The following is a 24,864-nucleotide window of genomic DNA, read 5'->3' on the forward strand; positions in this document are numbered from 1 at the left end:
CTACTAGTCACAAGTCTCACGACGATATCAGTCTTAGCTCCAGCCTAGCAGGAATTCCATTCGATCTGGCTAATGAAGAGCTAGACTATGAGCCAGAGGAAGTAGAGGAGATGAGTGGTCAGGAATGAGATTCCTCAGGGAGCAGTGTCCAAATGACTAGTGCACAATTTTCCCCTGAGCCTCCACCTTCTCCGCTACGATCATCACCATCACCACCACCACCAGCAGCAGCAGCAGCAAAACCTAGCAAATCTAAAGCATTTAGCAGTCCCACTATGGCCAGTACTGTTACCACCAGTCCCACCACCACTAGTTCTGCCTCTGTTCATCCACCCCGAGCAGTAGGAGCAGCACCCAAGGCACACTCCAAGGCTATGCGCGCCCCAATTTGGGAGCACTTTGAAAATGTTGAAGAAGGGCGCTATGGAAAGTGCAAACATTGTGGGAAGCTAATAAGCAGAGGGAAAGTGTCTGGCCATTTTACCAGTGCTAGCATGAAGCATCACCTCAGCACTCAACACAACGCTGTGCTATTGGGGAAAGATGCAGAAGTAAAACTTAGTGCAGGCAGCATAGCTGGTGGCCGTGGAAAAACCCCAACAGCTTCTTCTTCTGAGCCAATAGCAGCAGTAGCAGCAGCAGCAGCAGCTAGTGCTGGCAGCCAGAGACCAAGGCAGGTTGGAGCACTGCATGTCCAGCCCACCCTGGAACAATTTGTGGCATTCCAATCCAAAAGGTCAATGCCCAAACAGCAGGCCAATAAAGTAACGCGACTGATTGGTCAGTTCATTGCTGTTGGAGGGGCATCCTTCTCTAGGATCGAAGGGGAGCCTTTCAAACAATTGATGGCGGCTGTGGCTCCACAATATACAGTTCCGTCACGTTCCACTTTCAGCAGGAACATTGTCCCCTCATTGTATCGGTCCTGTGTTGCAGCAGTGAAAGAGGAGCTTTCCAAGGCTGCTGGTCAGTGTGTTCATTTCACTACAGATTTGTGGAGTGCACCTAGCGGCCAGCATGCCTTTCTTTCTTTGACAGCACACTGGTGGCAGCCCGGTGTGTCTAAGGAAGCTGCTGCAGCAGGCTACCGATCTTTCCTTCTCCATGCAGAAGTGATGGATGAAAAGCACACTTCCCAAAATATTCTGCATGCAATGAGGAAAATGTTTAGCCTTTGGGTGGGAGCAGAGGCGGGCACCAATGTTGAAGTTGGTTTTGTGGTAACTGACGGAGGTGCCAATATGGTGAAAGCGCTGCGAGATGGTCATATTGTTGGTGTGCGCTGTGCAGCCCACATCATCCATCTTGTAGTGAAGGCAGCAATGTCAGAAGGAACTAACGTGGCAGCAGTAGTTCTGTCCCGCTGCAGAAAGATCGCTGGGCACTTTCACCATAGTGTTAAGGCTAGCCAACTTTTGAGGGAAGAGCAAGAGAGGTCAGGTCTTCCCGTACACTGCCTACGCCAGGATGTCAGTACACGGTGGAACTCCACGTTAGACATGCTGGAGAGGATTTTGGAGCAGCAGAGGGCAATCCATAATCTTGCCTCAGAGCACAATATTGGGATTACCTCTCCATTGAATAGGGAGGATTGGACAGTGATCGCCCAGCTAGTGGCAGTCCTTAAACCATTCAGGGATGCCACAGAAAATTTAAGCTCAAACACTGCCAGTCTGGCCCAGGTAATCCCAGTGTTCTCCCATCTAGGCAGCAAGATGGATGTGTTCCTTGGAAACCGTGAGGCTGTTCAAGGTGGCACTCTACATCCTGACGTAGCAGCCATAGCCAGGAAGCTGAAGGATCTGCTAAAAGTACACCTTCGCAAACGAATGGAAGAGAGTCCCGAAATGATGCTAGCGTGCCTTTGCGATCCAAGAATTAAGGGAAAGCTAGCTTTGAAATTTAATGTTCTCAGTAGCTACCGGGAGCAATTGGTCAACAAGGTGCGTGACTGGCAGCGTAAAATGGGAATGCTGTCCGAGGAGGGAGAGGTGCAGGAGGAGGAAGAGATGATGTGGTCTGCTACTCCTAGCAGCAGCATCAGCAGCAGTGCCACAAGCAGCACAACACAGCTGAGTGGAGCAGCTGCGTTTTGGGAAGAGGCACTTGGGAGTATAGTTGGACCATCTGACAGAGCTAGCAGCAGAAAGGAGAGTAGTGCTGCTGAAATGGTCAAATTTTACCTCTGTGAAGTTCCTTCTGCGCCTAATGTTGATCCTCTTAGCTACTGGGATGAAAAGAAGAGTGTGTGGCCTGCACTCTCATGGGTTGCGCAGCAGCTACTATCATGTCCGCCAACCACTGTTCAAAGTGAGCGCGTGTTTTCTGTGACTGGAAACATACTGAGTCCACAGCGCTCACGCATGGCACCTCATCTGATGGAGCAGATTGCCTTTCTTAAATTCAATCTGCCCAAGTTGGGTTACCCAGCTCTTAGCTTGGAAAGTTAATTTTTTTTCTCTGTAATGTTTAAGGTAGTTTCTCCCCCTGGTTGCACGTGTTTGTGGTGTGGCAACGTCTGCTACCTCCGCCGGTGTAGCCAATTTACGCTAGGGCCTAGTGTCTGAGTTCTGGAAGTCCGCTCCCAAACGCCATGGACTGACAGACTTTCATGCTTTGCCCTGGGGTGAAACAGGTGAGCGGGTCGTCAATTGCCCACTCATTCACCTTTTTCCGTTTCCAACGCTGCTGCTGGTGGTGGTGCCAGTATCTTTTGCCAGTTCGCTTCCTGGCTGAAATCATGCCTCAAATGTCCCTAATGGAGAGGGTAGTTTCTCCCCCTGGTTGCACTTGCTGCGGTGTGGCAATGCCTGCTACCTCCGCCGGTGTAGCCAATTTACGCTAGGGCCTAGTGTCTGAGTTCTGGAAGTCCGCTCCCAAACGCCAAGGACTGACAGTCTTCGGATGCTTTGCCCTGGGGTGAAACAGGTGAGCGGGTCGTCAATTGCCCACTCATTCACCTTTTTCCGTTTCCAACGCTGCTGCTGGTGGTGGTGCCAGTATCTTTTGCCAGTTCGTTTCCTGGCTGAAATCATGCCTCAAATGTCCCTAATGGAGAGGGTAGTTTCTCCCCCTGGTTCCACTTGCTGCGGTGTGGCAATGCCTGCTACCTCCGCCGGTGTAGCCAATTTACGCTAGGGCCTAGTGTCTGAGTTCTGGAAGTCTGCTCCTAAACGCCAAGGACTGACAGTCTTTGGATGCTTTGCCCTGGGGTGAAACAGGTGAGCGGGTCGTCAATTGCCCACTCATTCACCTTTTCTAATGCTGCTACTGCTCCTGGTGGTGGTGCCAGCGTCTCTTCTCTGCCAGTTCGCTTCCTGGCTGAAATCATGCCTCAAATGTCCCTAATGGTAAGGGCAGTTTCTCCCCCCTGGTTGCACTTGCTGCGGTGTGGCAACGCCTGCTACCTCCGCCAGTGTAGCCAGCTTACGCTAGGGCCTTGTGTCTGAGTTCTGGAAGTCCGCTCCCAAACGCCAAGGACTGACAGTCTTTGGATGCTTTGCCCTGGGGTGAAACAGGTGAGCGGGTCGCCAATTGCCCACTCATTCGCCTTTTCCAATGCTGCTGATGCTGCTGGTGGTGGTGGTGCCAGCGTCTCTTCTCTGCCAGTTCGCTTCCTGGCTAGTGTCATGCCTTAAATGTCCCTAATGGAGAGGGTAGTTTCTCCCCCCTGGCTGTGTCTGTTTGCGGTGTGGCAACGCCTGCTACCTCCGCCGGTGTAGCCAGCTTACGCTAGGGCCTTGTGTCTGAGTTCTGGAAGTCCGCTCCCAAACGCCAAGGACTGACAGTGTTTGGATGCTTTGCCCTGGGGTGAAACAGGTGAGTGGGTCACCAATTGCCCACTCATTCGCCTTTCCCAATTCTGCTGCTGCTGCTGGTGGTGCCAGCGTCTCTTCAATGCCAGTTCGCTTCCTGGCTAGTGTCATGCCTCAAATGTCCCTAATGGTAAGGGCAGTTTCTCCCCCCTGGTTGCACTTGCTGCGGTGTGGCAACGCCTGCTACCTCCGCCAGTGTAGCCAGCTTACGCTAGGGCCTTGTGTCTGAGTTCTGGAAGTCCGCTCCCAAACGCCAAGGACTGACAGTGTTTGGATGCTTTGCCCTGGGGTGAAACAGGTGAGTGGGTCGCCAATTGCCCACTCATTCGCCTTTACCAATTCTGCTGCTGCTGCTGCTGCTGCTGGTGGTGCCAGCGTCTCTTCAATGCCAGTTCGCTTCCTGGCTGGTGTCATGCCTCAAATGTCCCTAATGGTAAGGGCAGTTTCTCCCCCCTGGTTGCACTTGCTGCGGTGTGGCAACGCCTGCTACCTCCGTCAGTGTAGCCAGCTTACGCTAGGGCCTTGTGTCTGAGCTCTGGAAGTCTGCTGCCAAACGTCTAAGACTGACAGTGTTTGGGTGCTTTGCCCTGGGGTGAAACAGGTGAGTGGGTCGCCAATTGCCCACTCATTCGCCTTTCCCATTTTTTAATGCTGCTGCTGGTGGTGGTTGTGGTGGTGGTGCCAGCATCTCTTCCGTGCCAGTTTGCTTCCTGGCTAGAGTCATGCCCGAAATGTCCCTAACGGTAAGGGAAGTTTCTCCCCCCTGGCTGCCTCTGTCTGCGGTGTGGCAACGCCTGCTACCTCCGCCGGAGTGGCCAGCTTACGCTAGGGCCTAGTGTCTGAGCTCTGGAAGTCTGCTGCCAAACGTCTAAGACTGACAGTGTTTGGGTGCTTTGCCCTGGGGTGAAACAGGTGAGTGGGTCGCCAATTGCCCACTCATTCGCCTTTTCCATTTCCTTTTCCATATCTATTTCATTATTTTCCTTCTGATACACAACCAACCAACCAAACATAACACACACAATAACACAAATAACACAGTGACATAATACATAACACATATAACACACAGTGACAACACACATAACACACATAACACATACACGTACAATGCACAAATCACAAGGACCTTTCCTCTTGTTATTTGTCCTGGCCTTCACTTCTACACTCACTAGCATTAACGCTATAACTCACACTTCATACTATAACATTTTTCCATCCACATACCTGCCAACAGACCCAACTTTTTCAGGGACAGTCATGCTTTTTTCCAGTCCTGTCCCATCTAATTTAGCTATCTAGGTATGCAAATACACGTTGGTAGTTATAGCTCGGTAGGTAGCACTAGTATAAACATTAAATAAATATAATAAAGTACTAAATAATAAATCTAACTTTAAAATACATTTAAATAAACCCCTTAATTTTTTAAAACCCATTAAAATTAAAATTAAATTATTATTTAGACATAATACATCTTTAACCAAACCAGTGGTTTACGCTAGGGCCTTGTGTCTGAGTTCTGGAAGTCCGCTCCCAAACGCCAAGGACTGACAGTCTTTGGATGCTTTGCCCTGGGGTGAAACAGGTGAGCGGGTCGCCAATTGCACACTCATTCGCCTTTTCCAATGCTGCTGATGCTGCTGGTGGTGGTGGTGCCAGCGTCTCTTCTCTGCCAGTTCGCTTCCTGGCTAGTGTCATGCCTTAAATGTCCCTAATGGAGAGGGTAGTTTCTCCCCCCTGGCTGCGTCTGTTTGCGGTGTGGCAACGCCTGCTACCTCCGCCGGTGTAGCCAGCTTACGCTAGGGCCTTGTGTCTGAGTTCTGGAAGTCCGCTCCCAAACGCCAAGGACTGACAGTGTTTGGATGCTTTGCCCTGGGGTGAAACAGGTGAGTGGGTCACCAATTGCCCACTCATTCGCCTTTCCCAATTCTGCTGCTGCTGCTGGTGGTGCCAGCGTCTCTTCAATGCCAGTTCGCTTCCTGGCTAGTGTCATGCCTCAAATGTCCCTAATGGTAAGGGCAGTTTCTCCCCCCTGGTTGCACTTGCTGCGGTGTGGCAACGCCTGCTACCTCCGCCAGTGTAGCCAGCTTACGCTAGGGCCTTGTGTCTGAGTTCTGGAAGTCCGCTCCCAAACGCCAAGGACTGACAGTGTTTGGATGCTTTGCCCTGGGGTGAAACAGGTGAGTGGGTCGCCAATTGCCCACTCATTCGCCTTTACCAATTCTGCTGCTGCTGCTGCTGCTGCTGGTGGTGCCAGCGTCTCTTCAATGCCAGTTCGCTTCCTGGCTGGTGTCATGCCTCAAATGTCCCTAATGGTAAGGGCAGTTTCTCCCCCCTGGTTGCACTTGCTGCGGTGTGGCAACGCCTGCTACCTCCGTCAGTGTAGCCAGCTTACGCTAGGGCCTTGTGTCTGAGCTCTGGAAGTCTGCTGCCAAACGTCTAAGACTGACAGTGTTTGGGTGCTTTGCCCTGGGGTGAAACAGGTGAGTGGGTCGCCAATTGCCCACTCATTCGCCTTTCCCATTTTTTAATGCTGCTGCTGGTGGTGGTTGTGGTGGTGGTGCCAGCATCTCTTCCGTGCCAGTTTGCTTCCTGGCTAGAGTCATGCCCGAAATGTCCCTAACGGTAAGGGAAGTTTCTCCCCCCTGGCTGCCTCTGTCTGCGGTGTGGCAACGCCTGCTACCTCCGCCGGAGTGGCCAGCTTACGCTAGGGCCTAGTGTCTGAGCTCTGGAAGTCTGCTGCCAAACGTCTAAGACTGACAGTGTTTGGGTGCTTTGCCCTGGGGTGAAACAGGTGAGTGGGTCGCCAATTGCCCACTCATTCGCCTTTTCCATTTCCTTTTCCATATCTATTTCATTATTTTCCTTCTGATACACAACCAACCAACCAAACATAACACACACAATAACACAAATAACACAGTGACATAATACATAACACATATAACACACAGTGACAACACACATAACACACATAACACATACACGTACAATGCACAAATCACAAGGACCTTTCCTCTTGTTATTTGTCCTGGCCTTCACTTCTACACTCACTAGCATTAACGCTATAACTCACACTTCATACTATAACATTTTTCCATCCACATACCTGCCAACAGACCCAACTTTTTCAGGGACAGTCATGCTTTTTTCCAGTCCTGTCCCATCTAATTTAGCTATCTAGGTATGCAAATACACGTTGGTAGTTATAGCTCGGTAGGTAGCACTAGTATAAACATTAAATAAATATAATAAAGTACTAAATAATAAATCTAACTTTAAAATACATTTAAATAAACCCCTTAATTTTTTAAAACCCATTAAAATTAAAATTAAATTATTATTTAGACATAATACATCTTTAACCAAACCAGTGCACTGCTACTAATCTTAAACATAACCGTACATTAACCCTAAGCTATTTTTTAGTTCTTGTCCAACATTTTTCTATCCGCATACCTGCCAACACACCTAAGATTTTGGTGGACAGTCCTGCTTTTTTCCAGTCCTGTCCAGTAAAAGTTGGGTTGTTGCAAAGTATGCCATTGTGAATAGGTAGCAAATGTTAGGCATGTATTACAAGTGGTCCAAAATCAATTTAAAAATGTAAAATAATCCCTATTCTTTTATTAAACATCTATGGATGTGTGACTGTGTATGATAAACGGAGGCCAAGTTCCTTGGAGCATTTGTCTCTAGGTCATTTTGTGTACAGTACACCTCAGTACGTGTGTGCAACTCTATTGGTCGTTTCGGCAGGGGGCTGGCCTGCCATCAACGAATGAAGTGCGTTCTGCAATTCACTTGTTGATGCCAGACCAGCCCCCTGCCGAAACGACCAATAGAGTTGCACACACGTTCCTTCACGGAAGCTGCTGCTGCTCCGATGTGTTGTTAACCCCGTATTAACCCCTACTAGGCAACGGGGCAGGAAACGAAGATTAAACGAGAACGAAGAATGTCCGCGAATATTCGCCAGAAGAGAAGACAGGAACGGGCGAATATTCGCGGAATACGAAGGTTTTTTTCCCCCCGAAGACGAGCGCGAAGACGAACACGAAGAGCCCCCTGGTGCCCAAGTCTAATATATATATACATATGAAATAATACACTTTTCTCTGTCCGTCTGCATACACTTTTATATTTACCCATGTCCTCAAAAATTCACCTTCAGGCAAAAACTGTTTAAAAAAAACCCAATTTACAGATTTACTGCTTCGTCTTGCGCAATTTCTCATTGGTAGAAAAAAAATATTTTTGGAATAAGAGGGAACATTAGAAATCAGTGGCCCCTAGGCTGGGGGCCAATCGGTACAGAACTGTAGACACCTCGCCTGTGCCACCTCTAAACAAGGAGAGATACTCATTGTACAGCGCTACGGAATACGATGGCCCTATATAACACAATAATTAATAATAATAATAATAATTTGTAGTAAGAGACATTGAAGTAAATAATGTATAATTTCCTTAACCAAAAACATCCAGCAAGTCATTACAGGATCCATACCGCATCCCCATTCACCATCACTGTCCATATATCTGCTGGGCTACCAAGAGGAGGACTCGTATCTGCATCGGGTCGACTCAAGACGGTCTCTCAGGTTCTTCAACAACCAGAAGATTTAAAGCCCATCAATGGAAATTAATTTTCTAATCATTAAGGGGCATCAATAGAACATTATATAGAAGAGCAAAAAGACCCCACAGATATGCAGACAGAAAATGCTTTTTAAACCCATAAATTCAGCAATTCAGTCTTTAAGAATTAATGTCATTTTAGATTTGTTCTCACAAGTTCAGAAATTGGTTCTGTTGGTTGCTATGGAGATTGCACCAATTGGTTATTTTGCAAAACACATTATATATATAACCACATATGGAAACTCTCAGGGTGTCGGGATGAAGGGGCAGTTTCTCTGGGTAACACAGTCTGGAGCCGATTACTTCATTTGCTCCTCTGATTGAATTATATTTAAACATCACAATTGCTGCATTTTCTCGCTGCGATATCACAGCTGGAAACCCTGCTTGAATACAGGTTATTTCATCTCATATATTTGGGAAAATTAAGATGGTACTTATTTGGTATCTTTCTACATGGTAACATTCTAGAAATCTTTGGATTCCTTATGACATCATCGATGGTGATATTGTACAGTGATGTGTATTATTCATGATATGATAGATGGTAACATTGAAGAGTGGCATGTATTGTTTATGACATCATCGAGGGTAACATTCTAGAATGTTTGTGTTGTTTATGACATCATAGGTACAAGTCTATAAATCCCCCGGTAATTGAGAAACCGGCTAACAGACAAGCGAGAGGAGTCTAGGAGTTGGTCTGATTTTTTTCTGCGGTTCTTCTTTCGAGAAAGAAACAAGAAAACTAACTATCGGGTGACGCCATGATTCGGGTGTCACACATCACGTTTGTGATGGGCTTGGTGCTTCTAGCACAAGCCACTATCTCACTTGGTGAGGAAGGGATCACTGTGGCCTGTTCTGCCCAAATTCCCTGTAAAATAGCCGTTGCCTCCCATAATCCCATCATCCTAACCTGTGTGAACAGGCCCACGGACGCTTCCATTTATTGGCAATATCTAGATATTTCCAATTCCAGCGCAAAACCCGTTACCCTCGTCCAAAGTCAAGGTTCGATCTCCACCATCCCGACAAAGCTTCTGGAACTGATGAAACGCCCGACGCTGATATCCGGCGATTTGAAGATTCTCTCCCCGGAAGTGAAAAACACCGGAATCTACACCTGCAGATATGGAGAGGCGGTTCTAGCTCATTACGCGCTAGATGTCCAGACTGTAGAAGACATTTACATTTCTCATGCAAGTCTGGGGCAGATGGTGCAACCTAATACCACTTTGGACTTTGGAGATAAGGGTTCGGTTGAAATGTTCACGGTTTGGGAGGAATGGCAGCCCTGTGACAGGTGCGGGGTTCAAGGAGAGAGGAAGAAGCTTGGCTTTTGCTACGCCAGGATGAACATCAGCTTGGATCTGGAAGAGAAGGTTTGGCCGTGCGGCCTCCTGAGAGCCATATTCAAAGAACTTCAATCTACTCATAAACCTGAACTCAGGATAGAGATGTGTGAAGACAGCTGCAAGGAACCAACATCTTCCGAAAATGAGGTTCAGCTTCTTCTGACTGATAACTTTTATACAAACCTCCACGCCGACGCATTACTCAAATGCCCCACGGCCTCCATTTACAGGTAATGATCTATATCTCATCATGTTTAAAGCGGAAGTCCCCCAACGCTGTGTAAAGTAATAACCCCCCAAGAGCTGTATAAAGTAATACCCCCCAGCTTTGTATTCAGTTATAACCCCTAGGGCTGTACACAGTAATAACCCCCCCCAGCGCTGTATACAGTAATATAACCCCCCAGCGCTGTATAGAGTAGCAGATAAAATGGAATGAAGGATATTTATTTACTCTTTCTATGCATTATTTTGCAGACCTGTTTACTGGGAGCGTGAATGTGTTTCTATATCACGTCTACAACAGCTCCGTGGCAGCAGCCCGTATATTTTGGATAACGCCACCGGCGGGGGATCCTTGCTTATTCCAAATCTCAACCAATCAGATGCTGGAATTTACAAATGTTACGTGGATCACCGCCTGGCCGGGAGGTTTAATGTGATCGTCCATAAGCTGCAGTACACGTGGGAAGCGTGGCTCTATACTTCTCTGGAGTCACTGATACTTGGCATCGTCTTATTCCTAATCTTCCTGATAGTTCTAGGCATTGCCTTGGCTTTCAACAAACCTTTCAGCGATGCCATCAGCAAATTACCGGTGTAAATGTGTTCAGCCTCATGTCTAACTGCCAGCACCTTTACGTTTGTTATCAACTGGAAATAAAAGACATGATTTTGGAGGCAAAATTAATGTATCATGTAATTATTTTATTGGGATTGATGAAGATGCTTTGACGTCCATCAAGAAATTTGTCTACTCTGCATAAATTGCCTACTCTCAGGGTTTTTACACCAGTCTCAGGGTCTCAGAGTAAAAGGGCAGATACTTAGGGTTTTTTGGGGGGAATGAGGAGATTCTCATGGATTTTACCCCAATCTCAGGGTTTTACAGGGAATGCAGATTCTTAGGGTTTTTACCCAAGTCTCAAGTTCTTAGGGTTTTTACCCCAGTCTCATGGTATTAGGGAGAAAGGGCAGTGTTTCAGTGTGTCGGGGGGAATAGATGGATTATTAGGGTTTTTACATCAGTCTCCGAGTGAAAGGACAGAGTCCTAGAGTCAAGGAGGCAATGGTAGATTTTCAGGGTTTTTACCCCAGTCTCAGAGTTTTCACACCAGTGTAGGAGTTGGTCTGATTTTTTCTGCGGTTCTTCTTTCGAGAAAGAAACAAGAAAACTAACTATCGGGTGACGCCATGATTCGGGTGTCACACATCATGTTTGTGATGGGCTTGGTGCTTCTAGAACAATCCACTATCTCACATTTCCCCCCATGACTGTTTACACCTTTATGTAAGAAGGGAGGTCCAGACTTATAAAAGGGAGATGGTCAATGAAAAGAACAGGTGTGGATACAGGTGCTAGCAATTCATTTGTAGCAGATACAAATACCCGTGACTTCCAAGCATTCTGGTTATTCCAGTGAGAAGGTCACAATTCCAGAGATTAAACATCTCTGGATTGACCCCAGGACCAGACTCGGGTCTGCCTAACAAAGGCAGTGGCATAAATAAATAAAAAATGGCATAAATCTACCCAATCAACAGCCACATGCTTAGGGACAGGAGCAGTAATACAATAAGCTGGGTATCTCACAGGTATATCAACCTACAGCTTAATAAATAAATATCAACTTTCTAACATTTGCCTCAAATGTCTCTTTCCCCTGATGTTGCGAGTAACCACTAACCGCCCAATTCACCTCCCCAGTAGTCAGACTTCCGATCTCTAAGTTTCTTCTTCTAGTAGAAGGATCTGGGGTTGCAGAAGTGGCAAAAGGTGATCATTGTGTATATTGTTTGCATGCGCCTACCCAGAATCCTTTGTGATTGTGGCAGCACCATGAGATTTCTGAGGGAAAAAACAAGCCTTCTGGCTTGTCTGGTGTTTTGTAGCAATGTTTTTGGCAACGCTTCTACTACCCCCCTGGTTTTTACATGAAAATATATACAAACATTTGACATTCATATGTTATTTCATACTTCGATGTGCGATTCACTACCGATCTCTTATATATAGGACAAGTTTCTTCAAATATAGAACATTTCTAATACCCTCAGTAATATCTTACATCCGTTAATTATAGCAGAGGCATTATTGAACACTAGTCTACACCAACCAGAGAAGCCAGAAGACTTGTTTTTCCCTCAAAAATCTTGTGGTGCTGCCACAACTGCCAAGGATTCTGGACATGTACAAACAAGGTTTTGCCTCTGTGTCCGCTTTATACATGGATCCCTCACAGCAAGCGTCTGCTGTACTACGGCCTTTAGACAAAGCCCTGGACAGAGACGCAGAAGCCAGATCACGGCTCATTGACAGCTGTTTTGTCCTTTATGGGACTCATCCGGATGAGGTTGTGATACTGTTACAGCTTGAGGCTTGGAGCAGTACGAGAACCACACATCACAATTGTTATAGTGGGATAAAAGTGGAAAAACCCTCCACTTAAAATTAAGGGGGTAGCAGAGGCAATATTAATCAGTAAGCCAGTATCCAACCTCATGCTGATGAGGACCAAACAGCTGACCGTGAGCGGTGGTCAGGCTTCTGCACCTCTTTGTCTAAATGCTGTAGTACAGCTGTCTAGACATTCACTTCAAGGGGTCCATGTATAAAGTGAATATAGAGGCAAAATGGTGATCACTGTTAACCTTATTTGCATGCGCCTACCCAGAATCCCTTGCAGTTGTTGCAGCACCACAAGGCTTCTGTGGGAAAAACGAGAGTTCTGGCTTGTATGGTAGGTGTAGATTAGTGTTTAATGCTTCTGCTACCCTCTAAATTTTCAATGGAATGGGTTTTCCATCACCTTTACCCCACAACTTATGTTATTAATAATTTACTCTTATCCTGTGGATAACTCGACTGAAGTGAAACTGTAACACGTAATGATCATATTAGTAGAAATGAATCATAAAACAATAATGGCTTTTTCAAGGCTTGGTAGTTCACGTTAAGGTTAACTTGAGGATTGTTTAATAATCTGCTTGAAATAAAGGCAAACAATGACATATGTGTGTCCTGTTAGGCACAAAGGCTGCCATGCACTTTGCACAGATTAGTTCGACTGCTTGCAGAGCTGTTCTATTACTCACGTCGCAGGTTATTCTTATCAAGCAGGCACCCGGTAACACTAATGTTGGAAATCGATAAAGCGTAGGCACTTTGTCATATGTGATCACTAGTAAAACAAATTTAAACATGTTAAACATAAAGTAAATGGCATGGTCAGGTAGCTCAGTTTTATAGCAAGTACAATGATTGTGATTGCAAAGGTTTATTGAACATGAATCACTTAGGTTACATATACCATGTGGGCTTCCTACATATAATACCATATGGTTAATCAGAAATGCACTCATAAGCTAAATGGTAAAACAAAGAGTAACAAAACTAATAAAAAAGTAAACTTGGTGCCGGCCAACTCTTCGTGTTTGTCTTTGTGGGGAAAAAAATCTTTGTACTCCACAAAAATCTGCCCTTTCCTGTGTTCGGTTCTGGCGAATATTCGTATACATTCTTCGTGTTTGTTTTTTTTTCTTCATTTTTTGTAGAAGTGGTTAATACGGGGTTAACCATACGAGCAACACTATTGGTCGCCGGCAGGGGCCTCCTCTGCCATCAGCCCCATACAGTCGCTTGTACAGACTTTTAAAATCTTGGTACCGCAACTTGGCCGGGGTCCCCGTTCCAATAGGTAAAGGTCTGTACGAATGACCAGATTTCCGCTCCTGTTATCTACGCAGCATCGCAGGGTACTTTAATTTCTCTTTACCAGCCTGGCCCCCCCTCAACTGAAATTTTGATATTTTTTTTTATGGATTTTGGTAGATATTCGTTAGATCCGGTTAGATCAACTGTTTTTTTCGTTAGCTCTACCACGCAGGAGGCGGTATTCACAATCCTATTTTGTGTGCGGGGGATGGGTATACATACGAGTTGGCCCCCCCCCTCAACTGAAATTTGGATTTTTTTTTAAGGATTCTGGTAGATATTCGCTAGATCTGGTTAGATCAACTCTTTTTTTCGTTAGATCTACCACACAGGAGTCGGTATTCACAATCCTAATTTGTATGCGGGGGATGGCAATACATAGGGGTTGGCCCCCCTCAACTGAAATTTTTAATTTTTTTTATGGATTTTGGTAGATATTCGTTAGATCCGGTTAGATCAACTGTTTTTTTCATTAGATCTACCACGCAGGAGGCGGTATTCACAATCCTATTTTGTGTGCGGGGGATGGGTATACATACGAGCTGGCCCCCCCGTCAACTGAAATTTAGATTTTTTTTTATGGATTTTGGTAGATATTCGTTAGATCCGGTTAGATCAATTGTTTTTTTTCGTTAGATCTATCACGCAGGAGGCAGTATTCACAATCCTATTTTGTGTGCGGGGGATGGGAATACATACGGGCTGGCCCCTTCAACTGAAATTTGGGATTTATGTCCCGCTGGTTCCGTGGAATTCGGGGGTGGTCCGCACAGGGCGCCTGAACACCTAAGACCGGCTCTGGAAACGCTATACAAAGCTAAAAGATAGGAAATAAAGCATTTAGGAAATAAGAGGAACTGAAGACCCTTGTGGAGAAAGAATTGCCTGGGATTCTTTCGGTATGATTGTTTTATAATTTACATTATGTTAGGAGGATGTTTCATATTACAACATTTATATTTATACTATATGTGTATAGTTTGTGAAGTGGTGGTTAATGACTACATATCCTATGCAATACATTTCTATCCCTATACAATAACACAACAATGATCACACACTAACCAGCTGATCAGTATGAAAAACAGTAGCATTCTACTAAGGAAGTTATGATACAAGTATTTATGTATGTATGTATAAATCTATTATTTGAAGAGTATCACTGCCTTAAATGCTTTGTTTTTTATCTAGGATCATCGCTCTAAATAATAATATATAATAGAAAAATAATAAGAGTATTTTTTAAAGCGAAAGACTTTGTTGGGCATTTCTAATTTGGTAATTTTGGAAAATCTACATTCTTAAAATTCAGTGCAAAAGCAATGAGTTGTGCAATTTGTGAAACGGTTAAATATACTATTAATTGTCACAATGGTTCCCATTTCATTATAGATAGAATCTTTTAGTTTTTGGTCATGCCATTCAGTTTAGAGACAAGAATCAAACTACTTACACTAGAGACTAAAAACAAAAAAGACAGCCAACATTTTTTTTTAAAGAAACATTGGCAGAAATTCTGAGCAACACAACTTTAATATGGCACCAAGATTTAAGGTGCCATGTTTTTCATTTATTTACACAACGTTGTATTGAATTTAAAGAAGTATTTAAAAAAATTATACATATGAAGGTTTCATATATTACAAACTTGTCTAGCAGTAAATTGTCAAATCAAAAATAGTTGGGAAGCACAATTCATCAAAAAGGTAACCATTGTCTAATAGAAAAATGTTAAATAATGTATTAATGATATTGTTAGTAAGTAGCTTTAAAATATACGTCATCATGAATTCTCATCATTTTCTTTAATATGTTTAGAGTGCAAAGGAGAAAGATGCTTCAGGAGAACTCTTAAAGGATCTTGATCAAAATGGCGACTCCAAGGTGGATTTCAACGAATTTGTTGTATGTGCGGCAGCCCTGGCTTCCATTGGACATGCGCGATTCAAAAATGTACCACCTAAGAAATAATATACACATTTTATTATTATATGTAATCTCATCAATAAATCCATCCAACTAATATGTATGTTTGCGTCTATGTATCAAGATTATTTTTATAAAGTAGCATGGCAACCAGAGCAATTTTTTTTTTTTTTTAAAGATTCTTAGATTCTTAGATTTTTAGAGATTCCTCTATCATAACAGATAGTGCTTGGCTAACATCAAGCTGGCAATTCTCAATTCATAGATCACGTGTACAAAAACATCATATCAACCCTGAACCCAGTTACAGAGCAATATCTTGTTCATTGTGCTTTACTGGCTTTAAAGTAATGCTATGAAGTAGATTGCGTCACTGATCTAGTTAAAGGTGCTCTACAGCATAGACAGTTGGGGGGAAAGGGCAGATTCTCAGGGTTTTTATTATCTTGAGGGTAATGGGCAGATTCTCAGGGTTTTACCCCAGTCTCAATGAATAGGGGAATGAGCAGATTCCCATTGTTATTACTTTAGCCTCAGGGTCTTGGGGTGAACGGGCAGATGCTTAAGGTTTTAACTCCAGTTTGAGGGTTTCGGGGGGGAATTAGCAGATTCTCAGGGTTTTTACCCCAGGTCTCAGAGTTTTGGAGGGACTGGGCAGATTCTCAGGGTTTTTAACCTCGTGTCAGGGTCTTGAGGGGAATGAGAAAGAAATACACACTGCACGTGAACGTCTGACCAATATGGAAAAATAACTCCCCTACGAGTTCTGCAGCGATCCCCAAAAGATCCCCACCTAGATGTGGACCGTATAATAAATATAAAGCAGTGTGAATAAAGGTGAAATATCGCACTCACAAAGCCTCCATGGTAAATGAGCCCGTCGACATCACGTAGAAAAACCCATGGCGACCCTACGAAGGAATATGGCCAAAAACTAAACTCTTGGCAGGAAAAGAAAAAGGTGTTTTGAACCAAAATAAATTTTATCTCAAAGTCCATTCCCCTAAACTAGCGGTATTTTACTTCCCACCGATAGTCCACAAGGATATAAACAATCCCCCCGGGAGATCCATTATCAACGGGATCAGCTTTCTCATATGTAATACCTCAAATATATCGATGTTTCTGCGCTTTCTCCTCTATACCAGCGGCACCTTATTTATGTGATTTCCCATACACACACAAATGTGAAATATACACACAAAAAAAGAATACAAACAATGTATAAAGTGTGCTCAGCATGTGTCTATTGAAAAAAATAAAAAATATATCTATATCTACAACCTGTGTATGTTATGGTTCTGAACGATATCTGGGTATGCTTTATCTTAAAATAAGACAGAAAACAGAAAACACATAATGGTGTAGTAGATCAGAAAGCAGTATGTTGATTAAACAACCATTGCACTCACATGCTTCATAATCAAATTAGGCTCCTCAAAAGCCTCCGTAATAAGCAGGAAGAAAAAGACCGTACTCGAGAATAGAAGATAAATGAATATTTATTCCGATTCGTTAGAAGTTTAAAATCCGTTCGCTAAAAAGTTTAAAATCCGTCCGCTACGCGTTTCGCTCCGTTGAGCTTCTACCAGGCGTTTCAAACGTCTTCTTGGCGTCTTCATTTTATGTGATGCTATCTTCCTCTTCCGCATACATCACATGCATGCCGGAGGAAGTATCGCGGGATCTCGTGTACAGTCAATTCTTCCTTCAGTCAGTTCGTTATAGTCTTTGAGTCTAAAGTTCATCTCCAGATATCTCTCAGGTAAGTTATAGGTGAATGTAAAATATATTGGAATTAATATTCACAATTCTTATACAAACAATTCTAACACCCGTTGTGTATAACTTTCATATATAATCTCTTCAGAGACATCACTTACTATTTTTGATAGTAAAGAGCTTTTATATCAGATCAATAGTAAAGAAAAATTAAGGTCATTATTTTTAATAGTAGAAAGTTTTTATATCCATCATATTCTTCAAATTAGTAGAGGAACAATATAAAGATAGCTCCATCTTTATATATAAACTATTTATATCAATTTACAGTTTTTAAGAATAAAGCCCAATTAGGTGAAAATATGGAAAAATACAAATATATAAATAAATCTTTATATTATCTCTAGGTTACTACCAGAAAAAGATTTTATAATTTTACATAATTTATAGTGATGTATTTGTAGAGATAAAAAAATATATATATATATTTATACTTTGTTCTAAAGAAAATTATAAAGTTCAAACTCAAAGACCCACTTCATTTCTTTTTGTCCTATTTGTTTTATAGTATTGCCTCCTCTCCAGTGTTTATGAATTTCTTATATAGGAATTTTTATTCCTTTGGATCTTTATTGTGAAACTTTATTGTGAAACTCCAAAAAATGTTTAGATACTGAGTGTTGTAAAAATCCTTTTTTTTATATTTCCGATGTGTTCATTAACCCTAATCTTTCATTTCCGTATTGTTCTACCTATATACTGGAGTCCACAAGGGCATTGTCCCGTTAACACCTTCATATATAAAAGACAGTAAACACGTCTTAAAAGAAGTCAATTGGATTCCGGATTACATATGGACCCCAATAGATGGGTCTTCCCTATATATATATATATATATATATATATATATATACCGTATTTGCTCGATTATAAGATGACCCCCCAAATCTGAATATTAATTTAGGAAAAAAAGAAAAAAGCCTGAATATAAGACGACCCTATAGGAAAAAGTTTTATCAGTAAATGTTAATTCATCTAAACTATTTTTTTTTGTAATAAAAGCTATGATTGAGAAAAATATTTTGGTTTTATTTCCTTCTATTTTCCAACCTGCCCCCCAGTTATGCACATCTGCCCCAGAAATGCCTTATACCCCCTATATGCCACTGTGCCCCATGATATGCCTTTTAACCCTCTAAATGCCACTGTGCCCCATGATATGCCTTTTAACCCTATATGCCACTGTGCCCCATGATATGCCTTTTGACCCCCTATGTGCCACTCTGCCTCCAGAAATGCCTTATACCCCTATATGCCACGCTGGCATTTAGAGGGTTAAAAGGCATATTATGGGGAAGAGTGGCATATAGGGAGGTTTAAGGCATTCAGGAGGCAGAGTGGCGTATAGAGGGTTAAAAAGGCATTTCTGGAGGCAGAGTGGCATTAAGGGGGTTAAAAGGCATTTCACAGAGCACTCTGCCTCCAGAAATGCCTTATGCCCCCCATTTAAAACTCCCCCGTCGTCTCATAGTCAGACCTGCTCTGAAAAAAACCTTGTCTTATAATCGAGCAAATACGGTATATATATATATATATATATATATATATATATATATATACACATATATATATATATATATATATATATATACTAATATATACACATATATATAAATATATATATACGGCCATTCTCCACGAGAGAGGTATACAGGCAGTTATAAGAGTTGCTGGCGGACAGGAATTTAAATAGAGTTTATTTTGAGCTTCATTTAAATTCATTTTGAAACACAATTATTATATTATATACAGTTATGTGGTACAGCCATGGGCACTGGGTTTATGCCAACATCTATATGGGAGATTGGGAGGCCTAACATATTTGGTCTAAAAGCCTGTTTGGCGAAAACCTGATACTCTGGCGTTGATATATTGACGATAAGAAAAAATATGAAATCAAATGTCTGTCCCAGTGTTGTGTAGATACTCCAATGCAGCAGTTGTGCTCAATACATCGGGAGAACATCAAAGGAGTTAAGGGTTCGGGGGTCTTGAAGATCGGGAGGTGGGGGATTCAAAATAAGAGTAGAAAACACAGCGTCCCTGTCCATTACAATACATGTAAGGAATTGAAACTGGATGATTTTTTGGTCATTGGTATCGATATTGTTAAAATCCACTGGGAGGGGTGATTTAACACAAACATTATCTAGAAATGAGACAGAACAGATTTATAGACTAAAAACATACGGGAACAGAGGTCTCAACACCGAGATTTTGGTTTTTATTGATTAAATCAGTGCTGTGGTGTATATATATTTTTCTTTTTCAGCCCTTTTTGGTTATGGGTATGTATCTTCTCCTTAATTGAACTATTTATATGATATATTCACACTTGTTCTCTATGTTTCAGATGTCTCCACCATACTTGTATTATTTCGCATGGGCGCTGACATCGTCTCCACTGATATTCTTTATGATAACGTTAGAAGCTGAATAGTTCCCTCATAAAACCTCATTTTATTATGGATATTTTTGGAGACTCTTGGACAGAATCTATCTTAATCTTTTTCTGCTACATATGAAATTATATCTTAAGTATCCTTTATCGTTTGTTACATAAGTTTAATGTTGTACGTTTATAAATGCTTATGAATACCGACTATAAACTGTATATGTGTTTGGATGATGAGATATCGCCGTGACAGTTTGTCCGTTTTTTTTTTCTTTCTTTATTCGTAAAACAGGAAGTGCATCACAGGGCTTTGAAAGCGTTGCTGGATATGGATAAAACCATCTTTTTTTTTTCTTTATTCGTAAAACAGGAAGTGTGTCGCGGGGCTTTAGGGGCGTTCCCGGACTGAATATAAAGGACCTCTACCCAGCACCAGAATATAGCGGGTTTTATTTATTGCTGCTCAGGAAGCTGGCGCATAGCTGGAGAAACGCGTGGAGGAAGCTCATTTATATCACGCTTGGAGGAACCATCATCCCTTTTGGACGAGTGGCGGCCCCACTGACAGACGGGGTCATATTAGAAGAAGTTTTCAGCCATTTGGGGCCATATATGTTGCTGTTTTGCACACCACTAGTTGGAGCGCCATCCTTTCATGTAAGTGGTTTTACCGTATATATTTGACACAACTTTTGGATCCTTCACAATGTGCTTTTATTTTTATAGTAATTAAAAGTATATGTTTTCTACGTGATGACGATGGGCTCATTTTTTTTGGACGTGTGCGCTCTCTTAAAAAGCTATGTGCGAGCGCACAAGCGCACATCTTAGAGGGAACACTGCCTATGATCCACACAAACATTTTTACAGTCACTCACTAATTCACTTTCATTCACACAATCATGTATTCTTTCACACAAATTATGTTTAAAGGAGAAGTCCCCCAACGCTGTATAGATTAATAACCACTTGAGGGTTGTATACATCAATAAGCCCCAGCAGTGAATACACTAATAGGTCCCCCTAGCACTGTATACAGTAATATAATCTCCCAGCACTGTATACAGTAATAATCCCCAGCGCTGTATTCAGTAATATAACCCCCAGCGCTGTATACAGTAATATAACCCCCAGCGCTGTATACAGTAATAAAACCCCCAGTGCTGTACACAGTATTATAACCCCCAACACTGTATACAGTAATATAACCCCCAGTGCTGTATTCAGTAATATAACCCCCAGCGCTGTATACAGTAATATAACCCCCAGTGCTATATACAGTAATAAAACCCCCAGTACTGTACACAGTAATATAACCCCCAGTGCTGTATACAGTAATATAACCCCCAGCGCTGTATACAGTAATAAAGACCCCCAGTGCTGTATACAGTAATATAACCTCCCAGCGCTGTATACAGTAATATAACCCCCAGCGCTGTATACAGTAATATAAAACCCAGCGCTGTATACATTAATATAACCCCCAGTGCTGTATACAGTAATATAACTCCCCCAGCACTGTATACAGTAATATACCCCCCCAGCGCAGTATACAGTAATATAACCCCCAGCGCTGTATACAGTAATATAACCCCCAGCGCTGTATTCAGTAATATAACATCCAGCGCTGTACGCAGTAATATAACCTCCCCCAGCACTGTATACAGTAATATAACCTCCCAGCACTGTTTACAGTAATAACCCCCCAGCGCTACATACAGTAATATAACCTCCCCCAGCACTGTATACAGTAATATAACCCCCCAGTGCTGTATACAGTAATATAACCCCCTGTGCTGTATACAGTAACATAACCCCCAGCGCTGTATACAGTAATAACCCCCCAGCGCTATATACAGTAATATAACCTCCCCCAGTGCTATATACAGTAAAATAACCCACAGCACTGTATACATTAGGAAGCCCCAGCGCTGTATACTCAGATAGCGGAATTTACAAATGTTACGTGGATCACCCCCTCGCCGGGAGGTTTAATGTGATCTTAAATGAGATGCAGTACAAGCCAGAGGCCTTGTTTTATAACCCTATGGACAAAATGATGATTGGGGTCGTCTTAGTCTTAGTCTTCCTGATTGTTCTAGGCATTGCCATAGCTTGCAGGAAAACTTTAAAAGGTACCATTCACTAAGTTGCCGGTGTAAATGTGTTCAGCCTCATGTCTAACTGCCATCACCTTTACGTTTGTTAACAACTGGAAAAAAAAGACATGATTTTGGAGGCAAATTTCATGTATCATGTAATTATTTTATTGGGATTGATGAAGATGCTTTGAAGTCCACTCAGTATAAACGGTCTACTCAGCATAAACGTTGTAACAATTCTTTGCTTCTAAATCAGAAACAAGACTTCAAGGGGAAATGGGCAGATTAATCGAGGAAGCTCTGTAAAGCATGCGTGCCTGGGCCTTCACCCTACCATGGCCAGTTTGCTCATCACTGTTTCTCCTCCACCAAACAATCTGGTTTCTCCCTTTACAGCCGCTCTGACTTTTAACATCAGCAGAGATGAACCACCAACCGCGGCACCTGAAGGGGCAGATGAAACTGGAAACCAGACCAGCGTACGCCCAACGGAGCAGGAAGCCATTCATTTCAATCGCATCTCTAAAGTATTTTCCCATTGACTTGCCTGATGTTCTCCCATAGACTCAGAAGGCAAAGAAATGTTGTTCTGGAGTAAAAAAAAACTTTGATGCAATAAAGTAACTTCAATGTAAATAAAAAAAATGATACATTGTATATAAAGTGAACAAACACAAGAGCTGCAGAACATTCCACGGGATCCTAGGGTTTGTGAGGCCAGGTCCAACCACACAATGCTTTACTGCACAAAAAAAATATATATAGAAAAATATAAAATAAAATATATGCTCAATATATATATATATATATATATATATATATATATATATATATATATGAAATAATACACTTTTCTCTGTCCTTCTGCATACACTTTTATATTTACCCGTGAAACGTGTCTTCAAAAATTGACCTTCAGGCAAAAACTGTTTAAAAAAAAACCCCAATTTACAGATTTACTGCTTCGTCTTTTGCAATTTCTCATTGGTAGAAAAAAAATATTTTTGGAATAAGAGGGAACATTAGAAATCAGTGGCCCCTAGGCTGGGGGCCAATCGGTACAGAACTGTAGACACCTCGCCTGTGCCACCTCTAAACAAGGAGAGATACTCACTGTACAGCGCTACGGAATACGATGGCCCTATATAACACAATAATTAATAATAATAATAATTTGTAGTAAGAGACATTGAAGTAAATAATGTATAATTTCCTTAACCAAAAACATCCAAAAAGTCATTACAGGATCCATACCGCATCCTCATTCACCATCACTGTCCATATATCTGCTGGGCTACCAAGAGGAGGACTCGTATCTGCATCGGGTCGACTCAAGACGTTCTCTCAGGTTCTTCAACAGCCAGAAGATTTAAAGCCCATCAATGGAAATTAATTTACTGATTTCCAGGCAGGACACATGGGGGGCTCCATAGTTTAACAATCTCCTAATCATTAAGGGGCATCAATAGAACATTATATAGAAGAGCAAAAAGACCCCAAAAGACCCTTGAAAATGCTGAATACCATAAAACCTGCCTATTAAAATGGAGCAAATGGCCCCATATTCCGCACAACCTCCCCCTCCAGTATATCCAGCACAGATATGCAGACAGAAAATGCTTTTTAAACCCATAAATTCAGCAATTCAGTCTTTAAGAATTAATGTCATTTTAGATTTGTTCTCACAAATTCAGAAATTGGTTCTGTTTGGCACACGTGGCGTGATGACGTGAGACGCTCACGGGGTGGAGCGTTGGAGCGCGCTGGATGAATTTCAGGTGATGGCATCCTGCGATCTACCTCTCCGGTATGCCTGATGATCTTGCTGCAAACTCTCAGCGTGTGGTCAGCGTACGGTTTCTTCCCCCGGTCGATTGAGGTCTAAAAGCTCCGTCCACTGGCTTCCCTGAAAAGTTCTTCGGTTGCAGCAACCCCGGGAGAACATCCTGAGGTGTGGCAGCTACCGATTGATGCTCCATATTGTAGGACTCGGCTATGTTGCCGTCATGTTGGAAGCTGGAGTTAGACCGAGAGAAGTCTAATACTTGACTGCCTTCTGGCGGGGAAACGCGCTACAGATTTTTGATCCTGAGGAGCTGCGGCAGGTGTCCGAGTGGGACCTTCAGAGTTCCTGGAATCGTCAAAAGTACTTTTTATTTATTTATTTATTTTCTTGCTAATTATTATTTATTTATTTTTTGAATCAAGATTGAAATTATTTCTGGAACCTGTCTATATTATAATCATGATGGTGGAGGACATTCTAATTTGGTAACATATCTAAGGGATATTTCCACTGAAAAAAGAAAAGGAAAAGTGAAAAAAAAAAATTATGTTTATACTAATTCATTGAAAGTACTTTAATCATGGTGGAAACAGACTCTATAACTTAATCATGTTGGAAACAGACTTTATAATTTAATCAAGTTACACAGTAGTAAGAAAATTGATCCCTTTATACGAATTTAACTTTATCAATCATGCTATCAACTATGTTATCAACTCACTATCTATACACATGAATTCAGATTTGGATGGAATTAACTGATCCAGTTTATCTCCACTACGTGATACGGATTGCATCTTCTAATCATGTTGAAATCTAATTTAAATTACTGAATTATTATAATTATGACGGAATAGTACACCTTAATCTAATCAAGCCTTGAAGGAGGTGAAATTTGATTTGTCTCTGTGATTTTAATCAACAAGTGGATCATGGTCTTTATATAAATAACTGATTTTGGGCTCATATATTCTGATTTATATTTTGACACATACTTCACTAATGAATTTATAAAATTTTGATTATCACTTTATACTTGAATTGTGGTTATAAGAAGAAAAAGGAAAAAAAAAAATAGTCACAAACTTCCTATTTGTTTATTTCGATATTTACAATAAT

Source organism: Sceloporus occidentalis, unplaced genomic scaffold (assembly GCF_023333645.1).
Source record: "Sceloporus occidentalis isolate IW3139 unplaced genomic scaffold, rSceOcc1.0.p SCAF_120, whole genome shotgun sequence".
NCBI lineage: Eukaryota > Metazoa > Chordata > Lepidosauria > Squamata > Phrynosomatidae > Sceloporus > Sceloporus occidentalis.